We start from the raw sequence: 20,947 nt of genomic DNA, 5'->3' as shown, positions 1-20,947 counted from the left end.
TGCACTCTTGCTTCCAGTGCCTGTGTGATGATATGGGAGCTTAGCTTCTACACCTCCTCTCCAGCCACCTCTGCGGCCATGCCTCCCCACCAAGAAAGACTATAATTCCCTGGAACGTAAGTGCAAATAAACTCTTCCTTCTATAAATTTCTTTGGTCAGTGTTTCTATCAAAGCAACAAAAAAGTGACTAATACACACATACAATTTACAAGCCCCTAAACCCATATACCTTTTTACTGTACATGAACTCTCTTCTATCTTTATAAATTCTTACAGACTAGCCAAAGGTTAATCAGCTGTCATTTCCCTAATGTAACAGTCTTCAGACATTTGTTCTCCATATAGAACTTGTGAGCACTTGTATACGTATAACTGATTCTGTTCAAAAAGGAGAGTTTTGTATGATGGAGATCTGAAAAATCGTATTTTGTCTTTTCTGTTATAAGCTTTTTTATTTAATCTGCTCTGACCCTCATAACTATGTAGCATTTTTGGCAAAAAAAAAAGCATGAGATTTTAACCAAAAATCTTTAAAATATTTTATTATTTTTATTTTTTATGTATATGAGTATATTGCCTACATGTATGTAAGTGTACCCGTGTCATGAAATACCCAAGGAGCTCAGAAGAGGGCATCAGATCACCTGGAACTGGAGCTATAGACGATTGTTAGCCACTATGTGGGTACTGGGAATCAAGCCTGAGTCCTCTTCAAGAGCAGCCAGTGTTCTTGACCACTGAGCCATCTCTCCAGCACTAAACCAAGAATTTTTAAAAATTACAGTTTTATTTTGTCTGCAGCAAAACTAGCTAGAATGAGCACTTACAGGCAGCACAGGACAAAGAAAACTGCTCAAAATCTCAACTTTCGTGATATAAAATAAAGTCTTGGAATTTATGACAATGTCAAAGTTCTTAGAAGACTTTTTTCTCAAGATCAGAGTTTTTTCTATATTCAAATAGTTTTCTAAAAAAAAAATCGAACATAATGGTCAAGCTAGTAGAAAAAAATAAAATGTTTCTAATCTATTGTCATAAGGACTCTTTACTGAAAATTTCCAGACTATTGATCTTTGTAGGACAAATTTTAATTCAGGTTTATTTCCTCTTTGTCACACTCATGCATCTTTATTGTTTTAAATTTGCCCCAAATTTTTAGGAAACAGTTCATCAGAAAAATTTGCTTTACTGTGCTAAGGAACATAGGGACCCAACAGGCATTTTTGTGAACATGCTTGCCTCTTCCCAGGCAAATACCTTTTCTTCTTAGATTTCCATTGCTTGAATGTTCTGCCTCTTTCTTTTTATTTAAAAAAAATCCTGTCCTACTTCAGGATCCTGCTCAAATGCCACTACTGTCCCAAAAACGCTCTGCAAATGACTCTGGGTTAGAAAACCGACCCCTTCAGTGAATGCCCATAGTGTCCATTGTCAGCACAATTAAAGGTCAAAAATCTCCTATTATTTTGTCATGATTTTCCTCCTTCAAATACTTAAGCTATTTTTTTTGTAATCCTCCTGCCTCAGCCTCCCAAATGCTGAGATTACAGCTGAGTGCCAACTGTTAGCTACTTTTAAATATTTCAAATATATTATTTCAAGAACAATCCTCTTATCTATGTCAGTAGACCATGAACTTTGAGCGATAACCATAGTTTTCATTTTTATATCACAGAAGACCAAATCAGTGGTTTACTCTCAAGGAGTTGTGTCTTAAAGGTGACTTTGATGTAATATTCTATCCTCTGGTGATGGTAACAATAAAAATAATATTTCATTGTTGAAGACACTACATATGGGAGCTATAGAATGAGCATGAAGCACCAAGCTGGTTCTGATCTTCCTTGAAGTTTCATCTCTACTGGCTGATTTCTATAGTGCTGGAAGGTACTATGCATGCTACTGGAACAGAAAGGGCTTTGAATCACCAACCTTACCCAGCAGCGAACCCTAGAAGTTACAGTGTCTAGCCTGGCAAGATATGACCACTGGTGCAATAGTAGGATGGAGATTATGGATATACCCAACTACTTTTTGGTTGGATTCTGTGGCCGCCTGGCACAGTTACCAAGGCTAAGGACCTGTGGCTAGATAGGTCACAGACTGTAAGGGAGAACTTACTACAATTATCCCACTAAATAAATATAGTATTAAACCAAAAAATTTAAAAATAAAAATAATATTTCTTAAGCATCTGATATAGTAAACACTATGCCAGTGACTTCATAGGAATTACCAAATTTAGTTCTATTGAAATCATGAATTTGTTTCCACAATTATTCTATTGACTGGGTTGAATATAGAAGAATTAACACTTTAGGCCACATAGGTAGAAGTAGAAATCTCAGAACTTAATATTTTCCTCTATTCTAAATTTCTAATTATACAAACTCACAGCTAATATTTGGTCATATAGACAAATTTTATTATTTGCCTTTTGCTGTTGCTGTTTCAGGATATACATTCTTTATCAGCAACAAATGCTGACTGAAGTAAGCCTGCTGTCCAGAGAAGAAACAGCCTCTGAGTGGATTCCATAAAGTAAAAAGTAGATGATAAGAAAGTTGGTGCATGCTTTAATGAAGAAATAAAAACTTTATGGGATATCTGAATCACACTCAGAAAATATAAACTGCTTCAGGGCACTACAGTAAATAATAATGACTTCATAAATATTAGACAATGATTTTAAAATATCAAACTAGTGGTAATCAAGAATGGTGAGGAAGGCAAAAAGCATAGGTTGTATCAAAGAATTATTGTCAACTAAATCACTATGATAGAGTGAGATGGTTTCTTTTTAAATAAACTCCTAATAGAAAGTGGATTTGGCAAAAATCATCGACATGAATCAGAAATAATGAAAATAAGAACAAGGAGATTAGGAGGCACTTTGAGTACAGTACTGTTTGTTCTTGGTTTACCTTTTCAGATAGGCACAGAACCCTTACCAATGAAGGGAATGTGAAATGCCTGTAGAGACTGTAATAATAAAGGTTCCAATGAAACATTTCAAAATGAACATGCCCAAAAATAAATTTTATCTTCTCCAAACCTGTTTCTCCCCATTTTACCTCATCTCAGAAAGCATCAATTTAAGACCCAAATATGGAATCTTTTGAAATGTGCTCCATCACATCCCACATGCAATTAATCAATCCATCTTGTCATCTCTCCCTTTAGAATATATCCTGAAGGCTCCCACTTTCCATCATATATACTGCTTTTGCCCACAACCAGGCCACTGTCACATTGTGTCTGAACTATTGCAAGAGTCCCCTGGCTGGCCTCCTCCATCTTCTATCTCTCCAGCCCCACTGCTGTCCCCAGAGACCCTCCCCCCCGTACACACACACACACACACACACACACACACACACACACACACACAAAAACAGTATATCATTCTTCCATTCTCTAGAGATTTTTTCATTTTACATAAGAATGATGTCACACACACACACACACACACACACACACACACACACACACAATCAGATTATCATTCTTCAACATTCTCAAGAGATTTTCATTTTACATAAGTAAAAAATATCCAAAATCCTTACGTGTTCTAGAAGGCCCTCCAGCAACCCCAGCAACAACCTAATCTCATCTCCTGCCTCTGTTTACAGCCCTTACAGGACCCTCACCAGCTCACCACACATTCACTTCTACAGACACTGAGGCCTCTAGCTGTTTCTTGTTCTCAACCTCCCTACCCAAGACACATGCACTTGCGTACTTGTGCCTCTTCCCTGCTCTAATGCCTCACACAGACATTCTTTGATCCTCCCTATGGAAACTAGAGCTGCTGCAGCCACTTCCTTCTACCCTCTGACTTTTTCCTCTTCATAGTAATTGTCACATGTTTTATCTTTGCTTTCTGTCAACCCTTATTAGACACAAGTCCTCCCCATTTCAAAGAGAAAGAACCTGGTTAAGTACCCAAATGACCAACTAGGTCTATATGTAAAAAATGATTTTAGTTTCAAAGATCTCAAGGCCACCCTATTAAAATAACAGACATTAATTAGTAAGATTGGGACTATTCCCTTGTTGCTACTTCTCTTTGTAGAACTAAGGTTTACAATATGATCTTGTGGGACACAAACAGATGATGCAGTACTACTCGTGTGAAACAAATTCCATCCATTATCAATTTTAAGGAGACAGAAGTTTCTGAAAATTCAGCCAAGGGCAAGAACAGATCAGATCTGCCTATTTTACAAAAGGCCCTAATGCAGTACCATTTTATTACTGGTCTTCATGTCGCACTAATAACTCTAGGCTTTGTTCACCCTGTGTGTCTGCTGCTTTGCATCATTACAACTACTTACTGTTCCTTGCTGTGGATTTAGGATTTTACTCCCAATCTATATAATTGGATTGTTTTTTTAATATTCTACATGTGTTAAGCAAAACAATCCAGATACAATTACTTACAGAATCTACTGTTTTTTAAGTTTACCAAATTTAAGAAAATTAATAAATGTGAGTCTCCATTTCCTTATAGGTGAAAGAAGGGGCGTTGGAAAAACTGAACGATATAGTAGAATGAGATTGGTTATAAAGAAAAAAGAAATAAAAATTAGTGTTTAACAGATGAACAATACTTCACAATGTTGCAATGACATTTATGCTAGTCTCAAAAACATTTTACGGTTTGAACTTTAAAATAGTTTAAAGTCTTAGCTGCCAACTCATGGGCTTTTGAGAGGTAATTGCATGGGGAGAACTCTGACATCACCAATGGATTAAAACATTTTACATTCATAGATGAATGATTATTAGGAGGAACATTGTTGGAGGAAGTAGATCATGGCTGGAGGAAGTAGATCATGGCAGGCCTGACTTTGAAGAGCATAGCTTATTTCTCTAGCCCTTCATATCTGTCTCTCTGCTTCCTAACCACCATGAAATGAACAACCTTGCTCTGCCAATCACTTCCCATCACAATGTTCTGCCTCAGCACAAGCCCACACAAACAGGACCAAGTGACCATGGATGAAAACTCAGAAACCATGAGCCAAACAAATGCTTCTTCCTTTAAATTACATCTGTTGTCACAACAGAAAGCTGTTAGGCTATGTAAAGAATACAACAAACTGACCAACCTAGCATAGTTCATCTATAAATGTTTACAAACATATTTTTGTTTCTACAACTGCCATTCTGTATTCTATGAATGGAAAATTATATCTGCCTAGATTGTAAGTATTCAATATTGTAACCTAAGAAGTATGAAATGGGGGCTAGAGAGATGGCTCAGTGGTTAAGAACATTGGTTGTTCTCGTAGAAGACCCGGGTTTGAATCCCAGCACCCACATGGCAGCTAACAACTGTCTGCAACTCCAGTTCCAGGGGATCTGACAGCATCTTCTGACCTCCACGGGCATTGCACAACACAGGTGCACTTACCTACACTCAGGCAATACACGCATACACATAAAAAAATAAAAGTAATAAATAAAATCTTTTTACAAAAAGAAGTATGAAACAGTGTTTAGTAAGCAATTACTAGTCTGAAAATGGAAAGAGGCAAGTGTTGGCCTATTGGTTTGTATTTTTTACAAATAAAATTTCAGTTGTTCATTTACATCTGTGGTATATAAACAAAATAATCTCATAAAAACTTATTTTTCATTACATTATGGACCAAGTTCCCTTTCCCACATCACACCTACACTGTGTAAAAGTGTTTGAAGTTCTAATTTTTAGGATAATTTTATTTCAGTAAATATGTTTATGTAGACCATATCTCCTTTAGTACTTAATAGTTCCTGGAAACTCTTAATTATTTAGAAGGAAATGAGCACATGTTATGTCAATAAGTTCAGGCTAGTGTCTTTTGCCAACTAATATGTTAAGAATCTCTGAGTATTTTCTGATTAAAATCCAAATTAAATGCAAACAGTCATGTCACACAGCACACATTATCAAGTCTGCCTGCCAGTTCAGAGGATGGATGATATAATGAGATGTGTTAATTATTTGCTCTCTAGAGGCTGGGATTGATTAATTTTGGCTGGTACATCTTGTAATGTTATGAAGTACAGTAAATATTAGAACTGTTTTGTTTAATTTTTTTTACTGGGCAAGAAAATCAGGCTTGCTAATGACTTGATACATTTGTAACTTTATCTACATCTGCCAAAGTGCTAGTAGACTCAAGAAATCATTTTTTCTAAGAGTTTCGCAGGAGACCTGTGGCATCCTCAACTCAGGTGAGTTGGCTGAGTTACCCAAATGTTGGCATCACCTCTTCTGCACTGCCCACCCCACACACTTCAGTTTCATATGAAGCTAAACCTACAGAGACACCAAAAATTCCCATATGAACATTGCCTTCTTTCTACTCTAGAATATATTTTAGGGCCATTAAGACAGCTTAGTGAGTAAAGACACTTGTCACCTGAGTTCAATTCTCAGACCCAAACAGTGGAAGTAGAGAACCGACTGCTGACTGCTGTAAACTGTCCTCTGACTACCACACATGTTCCGTGGGATACATACCCACTCCACCTGCCCACAATAAATAAATTAAATGTAAGCTAAAATTTGTATTTTAAATATATATTTATATTTCTAAGTGACCCAACAACTCATGTGAGTCCATGGATGGTTTGTATCAAATCCAGATTTGAAATCTTTGAACCCAAAGTGAGGAGTTTGAAATTATAGACTCCAGAAGAAGTTACCATAAGAACATTGTCTCTCACACTCTTTTAAAATGTTGTCCTCTAAAATCCTTTTTTTTTTCAGCATTTTCCCTTGCCATCCTCTCCCCATGTTATTTTAATACCACAGACATTATCTGCTGTGTATCTGGCTATCAATCAAACCCTTGGGATAATGTCGTTCCTTTTGAGAACTCATTCACTGGAGTCTTCATTCTCCTTTTTCATCACTGTCTAAATTATATGCTCTCACTCAATGACACAAACCCATCTCTGTCTTGTGCTTCTTGTAGGAGCTGGGGAATAGGTACTGCCCCAGGTCTAGGTCCATCCCCTATAGAAGGTAGTCAAGGCACCACACGTGGTAAAATATCCTTTATCTCCTTTTTCTCACATCCCCCAACCGAAATAGCACATGTTCAGTCAGGCTTACACAACCTAAAAAAAGGAGCCATGAGCATACTGTGGTTTGCTGAAAGACTGCAAAATTTGACAATCTATGTAGTTTAATGAAGTGTTTAACTTTTATAAGCTTTAGTGCAGCTATTAAATGGTAATAACAATTATTTCTCACCTAGTCACTCAATAAAATGTGTGTTAGCCCCTTTGAAAGTTCCATTGAGCTAAACAAGAAATGCCTGTTGACCAAGAGATGGTGCCTTTCATTGTTAATGCAGCAATCTACAGTTCCAAAGGAAAAAAAAAATCCACAGGAAAAAAAAAATTAAGGTGCATATTTATATGACCATGGGGCCCATTTAGAATAGTTTTAAGGTGGTTCCTGAAAACCAGAGGATCAATCAGGATTGGGCAGAGTTAATGACATAGTACCTTTGCACTAGAGGGCCCAGTAAGCTTTGATTAGCAAAGGTGTTAATTTTTATAAGTAAGCTGTGTTGGGTTTTGTTCTTCTCCATATCATTCAACACAGACACTGGAATTTGTTTCAATTCTCAGTTCCTACAATGTCATATTTTAATACATAACTTTAATACTAAAGATAAAAAGAAGTCCCCAGATATCAAGAAGATTCTGGTTAAGTAAGAAAATCGGTATAAAATAAGGTGGTACACAGATCACATTTTTTGAAGAAGTGGAGGTTGCTGAAGAGGGGCCATACTTCAGACACAGGACTTGGAGCAATCAAGCAGGAACTGTCCTGGAAGTCTCCTCCCTAAAGACTAGCTCTCATGTTATCAGAGGATACTATACAAGATGCCAAGGGGGAAAAAAAAACAATCCTACCTGGTTATGAAGCCTAATAAACAATGACTGACCCAGCAAACTATCACTATTGGTGCAGTGGTGACATTTTTTCTTTGGAGGTAATCAACAGCTGTCTAATTGAAACTAAGGCCCACTCAATAGGAGGGAACTCATGTGCAGCACTGTAAACAAAGCCAAATACACATGGCTAGAGAGATCATAGATCCTAGAAAAAAAAATCTACTTTTGCCACATCCCTAGACAAATGTAATTTCTTAATTTAGTCTACACATGCACCCTCATATTTATAGATAACTGTACCTTTCACCCCTCATCAAAGAAACTTCTATTTTCAACAGATGGAGACTATTACAAAATTCCAAAACTGGTCAAACACAGAGAATAAGTGTCTATGAGGTGATCACCCCTAAGTAACACATCTTCAATGCAGCCTCTACACTTAGGATGAATGTATCTCTTGATTCTCACTAGAGAAGTTTCCTCTTGCAGGAACTGGTGATTAACACAGAGACCCACAATTGACTAATGTGTAGAGAAGAGGCTGCAGAGTGCTCATCCCTGAATAGAACTAGTTTATACTTTTGCCCCACAAGGCTCAGGGATCATTGAGGAAATGAATGAATGTAAGTCAGAGGCATTCTGACTTATATGACCACAAGGAAACAGAGCCAGATAGCTGGTCAGTTATTCATATGAACTCACAGCAAGGTGACCATGCACAAGTCTTATGCAAGCTCAAGGCAGACCAAATCCTAGCATAGACATGGGGATGTGGGTAATAAATCCCAACCCAACCTAATGAACTTTTGACAATTGATGATAGCTGGGAGGGGGGAAAAACAGTATCTTACAGAGTTATGCACAGTGATGGGCACAGTGAATGGATCCAAACTGAAGGACACTGTAAGACACAAATCACACTCTATGGGCAGTGGCAGGGAGGTGCGGAGAGGGGAACAGATCTAAAATGCCATCAAACTATATTTTATGAAAAATCTCAAAAATTTACTTAAAAAAATATCAAAAAAGAAAGTAGTAGTCAATAACAAGGACAATGTAAGAAACTGCCTTTCTTTACAGTTCAGCAGTGCCTCCAGGACACAATGGGGATGATCTGTGAGCATATCCCCATGTCCAAGATACAATACTTCAGCCTCAGGAGAAAAGCAGGGATTAAATAGTCACCCCCTACCCATTTTCCTTTGCAACTTGGAAGAACTGACACACTGTGCTTAAAATCCTTTTAAGCCCCAGTGAGGAACTGCAGTGGTCTTCCAAACCATTCTCAGGAAAAGTGACCCATTCTCCAAATATGAGGGACAAATAAGAAATCAAGAAATAAAAAGTTAAACAAGACTATAACCTAAATTTACTAATTCCAGCTAACCTAAAGTGTCTAGAATTATTGTGATCAAATACTTATACTCTGGTTTTAGCAAACATTGCATCTTAGTACATCTGGGTGTCAGAGATGTGTGTTTAAGAATCATGTCTAAAATGGTGCAGTTGACACAAATCTCCAAAGGGCCTAACTCCTCCACAGTTCATTCAGGAAAACAAAACTCAGCAGCTGCAATCTAGTGTTATTGAAGTTCTAAAAGTTAAATAAATCTACTTAAAAAAAAAAAAACCCTAATGCAACCCAGGAAACTAAGACAATTTAACTTAATGGAATTATGGGTTTGGCTCAGTCTCTCCTGGCTCAGCTTTAACAGACACTTTAGATGGCTGCTCTAAAGCCAACAACTCCTAAATTCTGCCCTGTATCATATCAAATCTGGCAGTTCCACACACACTGTTCTCCCTTCCCTGTGAAATCTGACCCCATTTCCAATATGCTCATTTTGGAAATCCGCACTACCCCAGTCTCACCTCACTGGCTACACCTGCATACAGTAGTCTCAAATGAACTGGGCCATCACTTAGTAATATTAGGATCCTATGCATGACATTTAACTCTTGGTGCTTGATTTTTCTCACCTCAAAAAAGGGCTAAGCATCTAAACTGAGACTATGGCTAGAGTCCTAAACTTAAAGTACCTTTCTAAAGCATAAACTGTGTTGGACTTACTTGACTCCCATACCTTGTTTATAGATCAGCAGCTCCTGTGAACCCAGGCCTGATCAGGCCTCATTTCATTCACTGATGGAAAAATAATTTCGCATCTGCTTTACTAATTCAAAAAACAGTATCTATCAATGGCTACTGCCAAAGCCCTTGGACTGCCTTGCCCTCAGCCTAGAACATCCATGTGCTATATCTGAAGTATAAGTTCTTGATCATATTGACAAACTGACTTTGGAGTATAAATTAAAATTAACACCTTCTATTCCAAAATGCTTTAATAGCAAACTGCAGAACACAACATAAAACTTTACTTTCCCTAATTCCCCAGCACACACATTCATCTACACAGAGCAGAGTTTCTTAACCTTAGCACAACTGCCATTCTGAACTGCATAATGCTCTGTTATAAAGGGATGACCTGTGGTCACCGCCAGCGGCGGCCACTCCTCTGTTCTAGTGGGTGCCGCTCCTTCATTCTCATGGGCGTCGAGGCTGCTCCTCTGCTCACCCTGGGCAGAGGCCACCCTTCTGCTCGCCTGGTGCTGAGGCAGCTCTTCTGCTTGCCCTGTGCTGCCTCCTGTCGTTGCTGCTTCTGCCTGGTTCCAGACCCCAGGGCTGGTGAGGAGACTGTGTGAGCGGAGCCGCATTCAGACACAGGAGACCAGGTTCAGTGACACAGGTCTGCGTTATTACAGGAAGGCACAAGCTTATATAGGGGTAGTGGTCCAATCACAGCACAGCAGGTAGGATACCTTATTAGTATAACAGGTTTAGCATCCTATCACAGTACAGCAAGTAGGATACCTTATTAACATCATCCTACTAGAATAACAGACTTAACATCCTATCACAGAATAGAGGGTAGGATGCCTCATTAGCATACTGGGTTTCAGATTACAGAGCCTGGATTCCTGGAAACCATGTGGCCCTGACAGTTGCAATATCACCCTAGGCTCAAGCCTGTCTCCCACAATGACCTATGCAGTACAGATTGTTAGTTGTAATGGCTAATCTTCAGTGTCAACCTAACTAGAAGACACTCATTTGAAAATGGGTAGAAAAGTGTTCCTAGGGGCTGGAGAAATGGCTCAGCAGTTAAAAGCACTTGTTTCTCTTCAGAGAACCTGGGTTGGATTTCTAGCATCCACACAGAAGCTACCAATCACCTGTAACTCCAGTTACAGTTCTATGCTGGGTTTTTGTCTGTTTTTCTGTATTGAATGTTCAAGAATGAGATCAATTGTTGCTTTCTGACATTTTCTTTTTCTTTTAATATTTTATTTATTATTTTTATTTTTTATGTGTACAAGTGTATTGCCTGCATGTTTGTGAGTGCACCCGTGTTGTCCAATGCCATGGAGGTCAGAAGAGGGCCTTGGATTCCCCTGGAACTGGAGTTAAGGACGGTTTGTAGCTGCCATGTGGGTGCTGGGAATCAAACCCGGATCCTCTGCAAGAGCAGTCAGTTCTCTTAACCACTGAGCCATCTCTCCGGCTCCCATTCTGACATTTTCTTATACTGACTGCTCAATATTTGCTAGTCATTGTGCTAAATTACCTTATCTGTTATATCATATTTACAAAATCTTGCACTGTATTTTCACAACCCCTTTGTAGTTTGAGAAACTGAGACTTAGAGAGACTGTGTGAATTCTAATGTCACACAGTGGAGAAATCATGGACTGCAGAACTGTCTGATGCCAAGCTGTCTCCTCAGTCACTCTGCAGTGTAGCTGGAGGGAATGCTGCTTTAACAATAAGCTTTGCAAAATGTCAGCTGCATGCTTTGCATATGGAATGAGACATGTTCCAGTTCTCTGTTTATAGGGCGTTCCAAGTCTGGGCAAGGCAGTGCTCTCCATTGCAAATGAGTGAAAATATCCACCTTTTAAAGTTTCTTTGTCTCTGTCTCTGTCTCTGTCTCTGTCTCTCTCTCTCTCTCTCTCTCTCTCTCTCTCTCTCTCTCATTTTTCTTTCTTTTTTTTTTCTTTCTTGAAAACAGGGCCTCACTCTGCAGCAAAAGCTGGCCAGAAACTAGGAACTCACTCTACTGCTTAGGCTGCCCTCAAACTCATGACAGACCTTCTGCCTCAACCTCCTGAGTACTGGGATTGTAGCACTAAACCACCACACTCAACTCTAATGCTTTTTTGATACAGAAAAATAAAACTTTCAAATTAATAATCAACTTGAAAATGGGTCATTCATTGAGCAAAGATTTTATACCACAGCATTCAATATCATTCAGTTATAGTGTTCAGGGTATATGCTGAGCTGATTCTATCTAACTAGAGATTTTATTTTTATAAGCATATAAATTTATACATTTCATATAATTTAAATTTTTTATCGTATTCCATAACTTAGATAGCATTGCCTTAAGCAAATAATACAAAAATAATTTTGGCTATAGAAAAAAATAAATTTCACCTTAAATCTAATTTGTCCTAGACTGAAAGATATTAGGGACTCTTAAAGATGCTTCAAGTTGGGAGCTGGAGAGAGGACTCAGTAATTAAGTGCACATACTGCTTTTTCAGAGGACCTGAGTTTGGTTCCTAGCACCTATATCAGGTGGTTCACAATTACCTGTAATGCCAGCTCCAGGAAATCCAATGCTCCTGGCCTCCACAGGCACCTGCACTCATGTGCACATACCCACACATAGGCATACACACATATATACACATAATTTAAAAATAAGCTTTTATTAAAATGACACTTCAAGAGGTAATTAAAGCTTCTAATGGGAGATACCAGCATCCACATAATTGAAAATACTTTGTAATGGGTGAAGATGATATCTGTGACCTCTTTTTAATACTCTAATCTGAGTTTTCTGTGAAAAGAAAAACAAAGTGACACTATGTTTCATAACTTACCTGCTTCCTACTGAAAGCAGTGACTGGCCCTTGGAAAAAATGTAATTCTGTATGTAGTATTAGGAAACAAACTGGCCTGAGTTCAAGTTTATAAGTCGATTTTCTCAAGTACCGTGCTGAAAGCATCTATTCTCTTGGGTTTTCAAAATGATCTATATACTTAGAGGAATCATCCCAGGATATTTTTTGGTTTTGTTTTATTTTAGTTAAATGTAATTTTAAAGTTTATGTGGAAATTTCTGTTTTGTAAAGTTTCTTCCCTAAATATTTATAAAGCAGTAAGCTAGACATCACATATCAGGGATCCACCATAATAAAACTTTAAATACACATGGAGATGCACCTCAACCCAAACCCACACACTTGGCTAGGGATGAATACATCTACTATTTACAATTAAATATTTCCTCTACCTGAAGGGATTCCTGTTCTTGAAGGCATTTTTAGAACATGCAGTAAAATCTTATTTTTAAAATTGGATGAGTGACAATCTTTTAGAAATCCCTGCCAAGCAGAAAAGAAATGTTGAAAATAGACTGAGAAACACCAACTTATTTGAAAGATTAAGCCAACCTATATAAAGAGTCATAGCAGTTTTCCACCACAAACCAGCCAACTGTTATCATCACAAAATTCAATAGTTCCTGTGTGTTGTTTCAGAGTTCACGTTTATGATCACTTTGATAACTATCAGTTCCTTCACAAACATTCCCAATTCCCAGATCACTGCTATTTACATGACTTGATGAAATTCTGGTATATTGATCTCTGGCCAACAGTGGACTCACAGCATAACTAAGCAAGATAGAGAGCACAAATTTGGGGATTGCAATGGAAATTGAAATAAAAGGCAGTCCCACTGAGGTTTCAAGTCCTTCACTAAACCTAAGTGTCCTGTAGGTCTGTCATCTGGCACTCAATGTCCAAGTTGCATTGCCATTCTTAAGCACGGGGAAATTTTGTCATTGTAGCCGATCCTGCACAGAATATTGCTATACTCTCTATTTTATGAGAAATAAAATGTTTTGCTTCGCTTGTATTAACAAATTTCATTAAATGATATAGCCACTCCTCCTCATAGATTTTATTCTCAATAATACATTATCCTCATATTTGGAAGTTATTTGTATCAAAGTAATACTAATTAAGCAAAAGAGAAGGTTTAGAAGTGAACCTAGCCAGGCCTGGTGGCACATGACTTTAATCCCAGAACTCAGGAGGCAGAAGCAGGTAGATCTCTGTGAAATCGAGGCCAACCTTCTTTACATAGTGAGTTCCAGGCCAGCTGGGGCTACAAGGAGACCCTATCTAAATACAACAACAAGCAGACCTAAGTTTCTCAGCAAAAATGTGTGTGTTTTTTTTTGTGTGTGTGTGTGTGTGTGTGTGTGTGTGTGTGCATGTGTGTGTGATTATGCATCTCCCTCTTTGGGTTTATGTTAGCAAGAACTATTTAATAACAACTAAAATCAGGATAGGATTCTACCTGAATTTGTTTTATGAATGTGACATAATAGAATTCTACTAGACTTCACACAGAGATTTTTTTTTTGGAGCACTTTAAACCCAAACAGTATTTATTTATTTACTTAATGTGTAGTACTGGAGCTCAAACGTAGAGCCTCACACATGCCAGACAAGCACTCTACCACTACGCTATATCTACAGCCCATTTTAAAATTAACACCAGTTGGTGTTATTGCAGTAGAATACAGCTTGACTGACTGTTGGGTTTATCTTTATAAAAGAGGTCAGATGGATCTGTTCTCATTTACATTTTAAGCAGTTTGACTAAGTCACAAATTAATTTTTGGAAATTGCACAGTTTTCTCTTCTGTAGTGTCTTCTGTAATAAATCTCTCGCATATTCCTACAAACTCATGTGTACACACATAGACATGCAATATTTGATTGTCTAACAATTACTTTAATTATTTTTAAGTCTCAATATTCTTTCCCATTATCACATCTTCACAGCCATTTTTTTAATTTACAACTCTCACTTTGTGCGATAGCTAATTTTATGTGACAATGGGGCCTAGGTCTAACATTATTTCTAGCTTTCATGATTTGAATATGAGGTGTCCCTCCCCAAAATTCATGTGTTTGAAGCCTGATTCCAAGTTGGTGGTGCTATTGAGTAAGGATTAGCTTAGAATGGATTGATCCTGAGTGATAAGAGATTTATTGATGAGTTCAGAGCTGAATAGTCTATTAGAAACTGGCACCTAAGACTGGGTGTGGTGATGCACATCTTTAATCCCAGCACTTGGGAATCAGAGGTACGTGGATCTCTATGAGATTGAGGCCAGTCTGGTCTACATAGTGAGTTCTAGGCCAGCTGGGCTACAGGGAGACCCTGTCTAAAAGTTAAGGTAGGTATTTGTCACACCAAAGGAGATCTGACTAACACAAGGGGGTGTGCCTGAATGTGTATTTTCCCACAAGATGAACATTTGCATTGGTGGACTAAGTAAAGCAAACAGCAATCCTCAGTATGGGTGGGTATCATGTAAGCTGCTGAGGGCCTGAATGGAACCAGAAGAGAGAGGAAGATTGAATGTGCTTCTACCTGACCCATCAGCCAATACACTGTCCTTACTGCCCTTAGACTGGCACACACACCCTCAGAGCTCCAGGTTCTCAGGTCTTCAGACTAAGGCTGGAATTTATGTTCCTAGATATGCTTGTACATAGCATATTATAGGAATTCTCAGGCACCAAAATCACATGAGCTAATTCCTTGTAGTAACATTTATGTGCTATGTAGTGAGGATTTATGTAGTATGTAGGAAATACATACATTTATATATATATATGTATATACATGTGTACATATACATGTAGAGGAAGAATATATGTGTATAGGGAAAGTATTCATGTTGACTCTGTGTGTGTGCGTGTGTACATAGAAAGAGAAAGAACAAATATGATGCCTTATAACAAAGTCTGAAACAAGCAATAGAAAGAGTGTAATTGGTACAATGATTAAGTTTTCAGTGGAGACGAAGAGAAAAAATTAGTAGACAATTAAATAAAGCTGAAAAGTTATTTGGCGTCCATATAGAGATGGGTCTTGAATGCTAAAATGAGATATTTGAATCTTACTCAAGGGATGTTGGGACCACTACAAATTTGGGGAGGAATAAAATAGCCAGATATCAATTTTGAGAGAGTAACCATAACATCATAAAGGATAGTGGAATGGGGGAAGACACCCAAGTTCAGAGGAGAGTGAATAGTAGGAAACTTGTTAAGGTAAGAGGTGGATAAGATGCAGCAAGGAGATGATTATGGAAATAAGTGAAAATGCAAGGAGTGTCCTGGAATGGAAGTGCTGTAATTGGATGCTGATCAGATGGAAAAAGGAGAGGAAACTGAATTTGAGATCCTGAGGTTTCAGATGTGTATATCTGGAAGACACCTAAAACCATAAAATGAGGTAAAGTATTGTATTTGAGAAGACAAGTCTAATTGAGAGTCAACTGAAAACTAGATGCGTGGATCTGGTTTTAAGGAGAACACATGTACAGTGTATTAGTCAAGGCTGTCCATAGAAACAATCAGTGGGAGAATGTAACTATATATGCATTTGCATATATATGTTCATGTTTTTATATGCAGTTACGTGTGTATGCATATGGTTTTCCATCAGGTCATGACCTACTTGCATCTTGAAATTCTAGTTAACTATAATGTCCTCTAAAGGTCTGAGTCAGCGTGGATTCTTCCTGCTCTTCTCTTCATTCACTCCATTTGCACCTCTGCCATAGCACCTATGATATCTCCCTTTAAGTCTATTAGGTTCAGCTCAACCCAATAAATATTTACTAAGGGTCTCCTATGTAGCAGGCCAATACTAAGAGAAACAAAATGAGTCAGTGTCTCTCCTCAAAAATTTACAATCTAAACACTGAAAAAGAGCAGGCAGATTTTGTATCATAAAAAAGATACAAACAAGGTGCTGTGAAGGCTTAAGTGAAATAAATCTTTATTATGTCTATCTTTCCCACAAAAGGACAAGAATCCCTTCTCTCTTTGTGTTTCTCTCTGTATCTCTGTCTCTTTCTTACACACAGACACTAACACAACATGTACACATTATTGTGTGTGTGTGTTATACAGCAAATTATTAGATGGAAGTCTTTAAAATAACCTAGTAAAGTAGATTTTCTGCATGTCGTGGGCTCAATCATGTCCCTGCAGAATCCATATGAAGAAATTCCTAACTCAACCATCAGTACCTCAAAACATGACTATATGTGGAAATAAGGTCATTTAAGAGGTGACTGAGTTAAAATGAGGCCATTAGGGCAAACCCTAATTCAGTTTGCGTGATGACTTGATAAGAAATGGAAATCTGAGCATGCGGGGACACCAGGGATGCATGTGCACTGGCAAACACTGGGAGTGCACAGCAAGAAGGAATGCAACCTCTCAACATCTCCATCTTTGATTTCTAGCCTCAAGAATTCCTTGCAATAATGTGCTTCCCTGTGGGCCCCTATGGTGGGCCCCAAGAATTTAAGTTGCTGATCGTGTTTGCTTATTTGCTTAACCTACCAAACAAAATATGATTTCACCATATCCTAAAGAAAATCTCTCTCTCTCTCTCTCTCTCTCTCTCTCTCTCTCTCTCTCTCTCATGTGTGTTTACTTTTCATCAAGGTGAGCATAGAGTCATAATGCAGGTAAGTGCATGATTCTAGTGGGCATCTTAAAATATCAGAAGTAGGGGCTGGAGAGATAGCTCAGTGGTTAAGAGCAACAGCTGCTTTTGCAGAAGACCTGAGTTGGGTTCAGTCCCCAGCACCCACATGTCAGCTAAGAACTATCCATAACTCCAGTTCCAGAGTATCTGACACTCTCTTCTGACTTCTGTGGGCATTGCATGACACAGGTGCACTTAAATATATGCAGGCAATACATTCATACACATAAACTATAAAAATAAAAAATAAACTATTTTTTAAACTATCAGAAGCAACTTGAGGACCATCCCCTTTAATAGAGATAAAGGAACATTTTATAGGTTTCTTGACATACAGCTGTTGATATTATCAGGTCACTAAAATCCATACTCTTCCATGCTGATCATAATTTCTCCTAGTGTAGATCCAAATTTGAATGTTCTTTGAGACCACATTTTCAGGAAATCTTCCTAAATCTATGATAAAATGGCAATTTTTAGATTTGAGCTGCTATGACCTTAAAAAATATGTGCATCAATTTCTGGTTTCTTTATCAAATTAAATAAATAGAGGCAACTGCTTCCAAGTATAACATGTTGTAATCTATGCCATAGAAGGAATGCTGAACAATATTTTCTACAGTGGAAAACAATATCAAGTATTGTGTCAAATATCATTTGTAATTCAAACTAAATATAACTTATCAAATGAGTACTATCAAATCACTATGCAGCATTTGTTTGACAATTGAGTAGGCTTAGAATTTTAATGTTTATGACCACTGAAAATAATGAAGTATACTCACTCATATCTCATCCGAGACTTAAACCACAGGCCAAAACTTCCTGAGTGTCATGTTCTAGTCTCATGGGATAGATTTATGCTTGATAAGCACCACTATCAAAATTAATTGATTTTGTAAAATTTCATTAATTGACATAATAAATCTTCAAAAGAAAAACAATGCTAAGCAAAATCTCGAATCACTGAGCTGATTATTCATCCACTCTATTAATAACAGCTGTGCATAAAGCAACCAACTCAATTGCCACATCATTAATCCATCCTACACACCGAAACAATGCAAGCAAAATCATGTGGATGGTTAACATGGTTTGTTCAAATGATAATGACCGCTTTTGGTTAAGCAGTCAAGTGATAGTGAGAACACCCAGGGGACATTTCCTCGTTGCTAAATAAAGCCTCTCACTGGAGCCATTCCAAAAGAAACTAAAGGTTGTTCTTTGCACATGGGCACAAAGCCAAGGGGGGTGAATGGGGCTGAAAGACAGTCTGAGCTGACCCCCCAAGTTATACATCTCCAGGCCTGCAGGAGCTCTGAGATGCCTTTGACTAACTCAGACAAAGGGGCCCTCTGAGGTCTCACAGCCCTAAGGAAGCCACAACTATCTTCTAATAAGTGACGCTAAAAATTCCACATGTTCTTAGAATCCAGTCTAACAAATATCTAAATAAAATGTGACTCATGGATTCCTTTTAGCTTTGGATGCTTTTGAGCATGGTTGGAACTTTAGAAATTGTAAAACATTTTTAAACTGAAATGACTATCATCTTGCAAAGAGTGAAAGTTACACTCCAAATACCTTCTAAACTGTAAAGTAAAAATATTTGATTTGATGGATTTGTAGAACAGAAAGGCAATTTGTTTACTAATAACATACCTCAGTGACAAATATAATTAGCTCCCGATTGTTTAAAATTAAGAATTAAGAAGCAACCTCTGTCTTCCATTTTCTAACATTTTTGAACAAACTAATCTTTCCAATATGTAAGGTTAAGAAAAGAAATGGAGTGAGTATCAGATCATAGTCCCACCTTCCTTTATCAAGGCTGTCTATGAGCAAAACAATTTAAATCACAAGAATAGACTATGTGTAAAGTGAATATTAATGCAGTTTTGCACTGAGGCTTCAGGAATGAAACAAACGGAGATTTTTCTTGGTTAGTCAGAGAGAGAAAGAGAGAGAGAGAGGGAGAGAGAGGGAGGGGGAGGGAGAGAGAGAGAGAGAGAGAGAGAGAGAGAGAGAGAGAGAGAGAGAGAGAGAGAGAGAGAATATAATCTCACTGTGTAGCTCACACTGGCCTCAAACCCACAATCCTCCATTCCCTTTAGCCTTCAGCTAATGGGTACATGTGTTTGCTACCACACCCTACTCAGTCATTCCAAAATTCCTTTAAAAACTTTCAAGTGGGTTAGTAATCTAAGACATTTCCAACTTTTTCTTGAATAGTAAAAATTGTAAACTTGACTCCATAGGCCTTAACATAAATAGACTGAATGAATGAAATCCAGTGGTGGGGGAGCTTATTGGAGGGTGCCTAAGGGAAAGGGGGTATAAAGATGATTAAGATGTTCAGTGTGAAATACACAAAAATTCAGTAAAAAATACACAAAAAAAGATGATAAACATCTGAATTACTATTCCCCATGTATGCAAAGGGTATATATCTTTTTAACATGTGTTATGTGACTTGGAGCATGTAAAGACTATTTGTGAAACTAGCTCTGAGAAACATTGATTCTACTACCATTCTCTTCATCATTAACTACAAAAATCAGATTTACATAGTTCTCTGTTCCCAAGTCAAACAGATGTGATTATTGTGGGCCTGTATGTACATACCTTAGGGCTAAAGCGCCATCAAATAAAGCTAGTGAGAAGGAGAAAATTATGGACTTCATATCACATGTTTAATTAGAAGCCAATTACAGTAAATAAAAACTTGTGTGCTCATATATTTTTAGCAAAAAAATCAAATTCTTGATTAATGAAAACAAAGGTCCTAATGAACTCAGGCCTGTATTCATATGATGGTATTCCTTAGCAGTAATAATGCCACTATTATTTGCTTAAGTTTCCATCATCTATTAAGAGCACTACAAAAATATTTTGATATATATTTTCTTTTAGCTTTATTTTCTGCTGGATTAAATAATATTATTGTCATTAAAATTGCATGTTTAAGTAATTAAATAAAAAATATAGTACAAAAGAAAATCTTTTCTATATCCCAAGGGTAACAAGATGACCCAGTAGGTAAAGGTGCTTGCTGCCAAGCCTGACAACCTAAATTCAATCCCAGAACCCACATGGTGGAAGGTGAGAGTTAACTCCTGCAAATTGTTTTCTGGCTCTATATGCTGCACTATGATACACATGCACATAACATATATATGCACACAAGATCTTCACAAATGTATCTTGACACATATGAATGTGTGTGCACACAAATAAATAGATAAATGTAAAAAAAATTAACAAAATACATCCCTTAAAAGTCTAACAACAGTAGTAATTTACTAAAAATTTCTTGACTTGCATTATTTTTCATTATTCAGTTTTTTCTATCTGCAGGAATAAAAGATATAAAATATATG

This window comes from Nannospalax galili, unplaced genomic scaffold (assembly GCF_000622305.1).
Source record: "Nannospalax galili isolate Female #2095 unplaced genomic scaffold, S.galili_v1.0 scaffold1017, whole genome shotgun sequence".
NCBI lineage: Eukaryota > Metazoa > Chordata > Mammalia > Rodentia > Spalacidae > Nannospalax > Nannospalax galili.
Note: the sequence above shows the minus strand (reverse complement) of the source record.